Consider the following 6,834-nt stretch of genomic DNA (forward strand, 5'->3'; position numbering starts at 1 on the left):
TTCTATTCCTTCTTTCTTTTTCATTTATATTCTAAATCATTATCTTCAACTTTTTTACTTTTTTTGTATTTTTTTTAATCTCTACCTCAAACAAAAGAATATGAATTTAAACATTACAACCATTAGTCTGAATTTTTTTGAGCTTAACAATTATTAAAGTCTCTACTAGTTGTCATAGCATATAATATTTCCAATTATTGTTAGGAATTTTTGTGTTTTCAAACATAAAACATAATATGCATTTTTATTAAATTATTATTCTATTTTGGTTTTCTTTTAAACATAATAAAAAATAGATAATATCCGATTCGACCGGATCCAAATCCGAGCGGAGCAGATGTAAATATGAATATATGAAAATCTTCACGGATTGAATATGGATTTTGTATAATCTGATCTAAATTTAATCCCTATTGGTAAGTGCGAGTCAATAAATGGTAAAGTCTTAATGGTAAACCACCTATGAGTTGTGGTTCCTGGTAATAGGGTCCGGATATTAGTGATTTACACACAAAAAAAAAAAAAGTCTTAATGGTAAACCAAATAAGCCATAATTATAGACCAATAAAAAGAAGAAATTACTTGAATGGTAAATTTAATAGCAAATTCACGACAAAAGTTTCTTTGCTTACAAAAATTTGCATGACAAAATAATTAGTCTATCGATTGAGACACAAGATACGGGAATGTATGGGATATGATAATAAATAAACGATCATTTATAATAAATAATTAATAAAAAATAAAAAAATACTTAATTTCTTATTTTAATATAATTAGTTAAATTCTTAAAATTATTATTACTATTGAAAAATCTATATCTATCTACATAATATATAAAAGCAGGGTCCGGATATTAGTGATTTACACAAAAAAAAAAAAAAAGTCTTAATGGTAAACCAAATAAGCCATAATTATAGACCAATAAAAAGAAGAAATTACTTGAATGGTAAATTTAATAGCAAATTCACGACAAAAGTTTCTTTGCTTACAAAAATTTGCATGACAAAATAATTAGTCTATCGATTGAGACACAAGATACGGGAATGTATGTGATATGATAATAAATAAACGATCATTTATAATAAATAATTAATAAAAAATAAAAAATACTTAATTTCTTATTTTAATATAATTAGTTAAATTCTCAAAATTATTATTACTATTGAAAAATCTATATCTATCTACATAATATATAAAAGCAGGGTCGTTTACTTTATATGGAAGTCAAGTGTAAGTAGCACAGTTTACCACTTGGCATTATTTTTGATTATAGAATGACGGATGTTAGAATTCACATAATTTATCACAATTATAAGAATTGTAAAAAATCAGTTGTTTTATATTTTCAGATAATCTCTCGATGAAGATAATATCTATAAAAAAGATTATTTCTAACATTTAGTATATTAATATAAATTTATTTCTTCTTATAAAATAATTAATAAGTAATCCACACGGTTAAAAAGAGTGTGAATAAACAATACATTACTATTAAATAAACAATATATTAGCAACTTAAAAAATTTACATTGGAACGTATAGGTTACGGTACTTTTTAAAAAAGTAGGTCATCCACACGCTTATAACACACTACACTAAATAAGTAATACATTAATATTTCAAATAAATAAACAACAATTTATAATAAATTATAAACATAAAATAAAAAAAGACTTAATTTCTTATTTCAATGACACAAAAAATATTTAAAAACACTTCATTTTATTGGTAGTAAACAAAAAAACCTTGGTTGATTAATTTGGTGTATAAAATAGTCTCATATACTAGAAGCTGAGTAGCACGGAAATGAGACACGAGATACGAAACGAACGAGATACAATAAGTTTAAAAAAGGTAGGACATTCACTCGCTTAAAACGAAGTACACTAAATAAGTAATACATTAATATTTCAAATAAATAAATAATCATTTACAATAAACATAAAATAAAAAACACTAAATTTCTTATTTCAATAACACAAAAGCAAATTAGAAAAAAAACCACTTTATTTTTATTGGTAATAAAACAAAATCTTAGTTGATTGGCTTGGTGTATAGAGTAATCTCATATACTAGGAGCTAGGTTGCACAAACACATGACACGGGATAGAAGAACGTACGAGATACGGTAATTTTTAAAAAAGGTAGGACATTCACACGCTTAGGACACAATACACTAAATAAGTAATATATTAATATTTCAAATAAATAAACAATCATTTATAATAAATTATGAACACAAAATAAAAAAAATTTAATTTCTTAATGACACAAAAACAAATTAAAAAAACACTTCATTTTTTATTGGTAATTAAAAAATCTTGGTTGATTAGCTTGATGTATAGAGTAGTCTCATATACCAGGAACTATGTTGTATGGAAATGAGATACGATAATTTTTAAAAAAGGTAAAACATCCACACGCATAAAATATAGTACACTAAATAAATAATACATTAATATTTCAAATAAATAAACAATCATTTATAATAAATCATAAAAATAAAATAAAAATACTTAATTTCTTATTTCAATGATACAAAAGTAAATTAAAAAAAACACTTCATTTTTATTGGTAATAAAAAAAAACCTTAGTCGATTAGTTTAGTGTAAGGAGTAGTCTCATATACCAGAAGCTAGGTTTCACGGACATGGGACACGAGATACGAAAACGTATGGATATGAAAATTTTTAAAAAGTAGGATATCCATATACGTAGGACACATTACACTAACTAAATAATACATTAATATTTCAAATAATAAATCATATCCATAAGCATAAAATAATCATTTATAATAAATCATAAGCATAAAATAAAAGAATACTTAAATTCTTATTTTCAATATAATTAGTTAAATTTTCAAAATTATTATCACTATTGAAAAATATATTAATAGCGTGTATACATTTTTATACAGGTCATATCATTCATAACTTTTGCTATTACATACCTTATAAAAAGTTTCGCATGATACTTAAGAAGATATATCTTACCATTGCAATTTTCAGCATATCTCAATAAGATACAGTTTATTATTTTATTATATAATTTTACTATTTTTCAATGATGTTATAAAATACTATTTCATCTTTTAATATTACCCTGTGTATTGTGTGGATTAAAAGGAAAAAAAGCAATTATATTTTCAGATAATATCACGTAGAAGGAAAAAAAAACTAAAGTAATATTAATAAGCAAAAACTATTTTTTTTTTTAAGAAATAAGAAAGGACTATAAAGGCAAAAAATTCCGATAATTTTGTCTTCAAATTAGAAGGAAAATAAAAAACTATAAAAATAAATTTGTGGAGAAAAATTAAATTTATTTTTCTTTTATATCCAAAAAAGATAAGTGACACAAATTTTCCGAAAAAAAAATTGTCCCTTCTTATTTTTTCTGTTTATTCATTAATAAAAAATATACAAAAATATATTTAAAAAACACTTCATCATGCAATAGGGGCACGTACGCGATTCGACAATTTTTTAAAAAGTAGGTGATCCACACGTTTGGGACACACTACACTAAATAAGTATAATACATTAATATTTCAAATAAATAAACAATCATTTATAATAAATTATAATCATAAAATAAAAAATACTTAATTTCTTATTTCAATATAATTAGTTAAATTCTCAAAATTATTATCATTATTGAAAAATACATTAATAGTGTGTGTACATTTTTTTATGCATGTCATACTAGGAGTGTCAAAACGGGTCACGACATGCGAACACGATTCGCCTAACACGCGAAATAAATGAATTAGAGTTGAAGTTAAACGAGTTCGTGTCATAAACGAGTTATCCATTTATAACATGAATATAAACACGTTGTATCGCGGATTAGGCGAGTAACCCGTTTATTTAAGAATAAAAAGGTAATTTTAGTGTTAGATATAAATACTCCGACTAAAACCTATTTAAATTTTATTATTGCATTACTTTTTTATTTTAATTATGAATCTTGAAGAAATTTATGCATTTTACTTGTGAAAATTTATTTTTAAATATGATTAGAGTTAAATAGGTTAAAAGTTAAAAATACTATAACTAGGTTAAGTGGGTCGTGCATAGATCAAAACATCCACTTAACCTATTTATGATATTAAGCGGATTACACGAGTTGTATGGGTCAACACGACCCACTTAACCTGTTTATGATGTTAAACGGTTAAACGTGTCGTGTTCGTGTCAATCGTCTAATTTTCGTGTTATATTTGTATCGAAGTTATAAAAAATTATTTCATTCTTTAATATTGCTCCGCGCATTGCGCGAATTCTAACACTAGTAATAATAATAATAATAAATGTAATAAAATAATAATAATATTTTTTAAATCAATTAATTATTTGCTGATTGTATAAAAAATTTTATATAAAAATAAATATTTTTCTAAAAGTTAATATGCTATTATTTCGTATAAACATAATTTATAAATACACATGCGTAATTTATTCTAATCACGTCTTTTATAAAATAAAGGTAATAGGAAGATTTGGACTCTTGAATTTAAATATTGCAAATTTAATAAATATTATTTTTTGAGAAAATTATTTCCCCCACAGTATTAAAATTTTGAGAAGATTGTAATATTCTTCCAGCCGTCTATTACTGTGGCAAATATCTTTTCCAATAATTTGTTTGTGACAAGATAGTCACAGTATTTATGCTTAGGAAGCTTGCAAGGCGGCTATTTCTTCCAATTAGGAAAGTTTGGTATCTTTTATTTCTTCCTGACTTCATCCTAAACAACAATATTATAATAAACCTACTTTGTCCTATATTGCAATATTATAATAAACCTAATCACGTCTCGGATTTGAAAATGGAATAGATTAAAATCTATGTTCAAACTTTAAATATATTTATTAAATAATTAAATAAAATTTTGGTACTCATTCAAAAAAAAAAAAAAAAAAAAAAAGTTGGTACTTAATCTTTAACATTAATATATATGAAGTATGGGATTAGACTACATAGAAGATGTTTTATTTACTTATAAATTTCTCTTAGATAGTTTCATGTGATCTTGGATGGCAATGGGTTGTGTACCCACTTAAAATGTACCGTTCGAAATTCGAATTCGATTATAGATTAAATATTTGAATCTGTCCTAAATTCGTTTAAAATTTTAGTTTTAATATTCGAATCTGTTCTAAACCTAATTATAATTATCCGTTTAAATACCCGAATCTGTTTAAATACCTGTTTAGCATTAAAAATATATATATTTTTCATTTTTCAAAAATAAAAAGTAAGTGATAATTGTAAATTTATTATTTTGACTATAAATAATATAATATAAATGTTAAATATAATTATAGCATTAAATATAATAAAAAAGGAGTATATATATATTCCTCTAAAAAAATAATTACTTTAAATATTTATTAAACGGATAGTGGGTATCCAAATCCTTGAACTCGAATTCCACTCAAACCGGATGCTGTTGGTAAAAATTCTATACAAATTCATTCTAAACCGTCCCAAATCCATTTATTCACTACTCGAATCCGTTAAAATCGGATCAGATCGGACCGAGTATCTACTCGCTCAGATAAAATTGCCATCCCTATATGTGATTGATCCTTTTGTTTCGTTTTGATCTTTAAACTTAGTCATTTTTGTACATTTTACTAAAATCTACATAATTCAGCCATTTAATAGCGTCAATAGCTAATGATTGTCGGTAAAAGCTGATGAATAATGAATGTTTTGGTAAAAATATAAATGAAGTGGTCGAAGTTCTTGCCCTGTGTGCAGCTCCTCATTGGGTTGAGCAAAGTGTTTCAGGAGCTGGTTGCATCTATACCGATCCCCAGCTACTTGTTTATGCCCTTAATTCCACTGTTTGTGATTTATCTTCTTTCGGATTGATTGTCGATGATTGTAGGGTTATTTTAAATCGTGGTATAGACATTTCCATTAAATGGACAGAGGGACAAACCAATATAATTGTGCAATTTAAATGAAATTCCTCATTTGCAAAAGAAAAAAAAAAATTAGTTATTTTTATTAATACATAAAATGACCAAATAAAAGTAAATTTAAATTTACATAAAATATGAAATGGTTGTATGAAAAAATTTACTATCAAGCGTTGCACTGATTGTTTATAAATTTATAATTTGTATATTGTATTTAGTACGTGTTGAAATATTTATTTTCTTACTATTTTTTTTATATCGTATATTTTGTTTTGTAGATTATGATTTATAATTTATAAATTATATTTAGTATTATTTCATGGTTTACATATATCTTTTACATGTGGAAATCTATTCCTGTTTGTGAGTAGAATTATGTTAAGATATGGATAGGAACCTTGAATCTTTATGTTGCGTGTCTAGGACTTTAGATTAAGAAGGATGAATGACTTGACTTTATTGTAAATAGAATCTTGTGTTCAAGTGTTAAGGTTTGCTACTGAAATTCCTTAAATTTTATTTAAATATAGACTTTTTATTATTGCATTTACTTGGTGTTCAAATTTGAAACCCCAACTTGATTTTGAATTTGAACTATATTATGATAAATAATTTGAAAATTTTCCTATTTATACAAGAACTATATTATATTATTATATGAAGATAATTATTTTTAGAAAATTGTCTATATATATATCACAGGGCCAATTGAATAAGAAAATAAAATGAAATGAGTATAAGTGTAGTTAGAAATTAAAAGAAGATTTGGGGAAGAAGGTTAAGATAAGATAATAATAATAATAATAACAAGCATACAAATAGATGGAGCTAGATGTTAAGGTAAGAGCATGAATACTGGGATGGTTTGAAAGGACAACTTTGGTATAGAAGATAA

This window comes from Jatropha curcas, chromosome 4, assembly GCF_041381405.1.
Source record: "Jatropha curcas cultivar XTBG-Jc1 chromosome 4, XTBG_Jcur_1.0, whole genome shotgun sequence".
NCBI lineage: Eukaryota > Viridiplantae > Streptophyta > Magnoliopsida > Malpighiales > Euphorbiaceae > Jatropha > Jatropha curcas.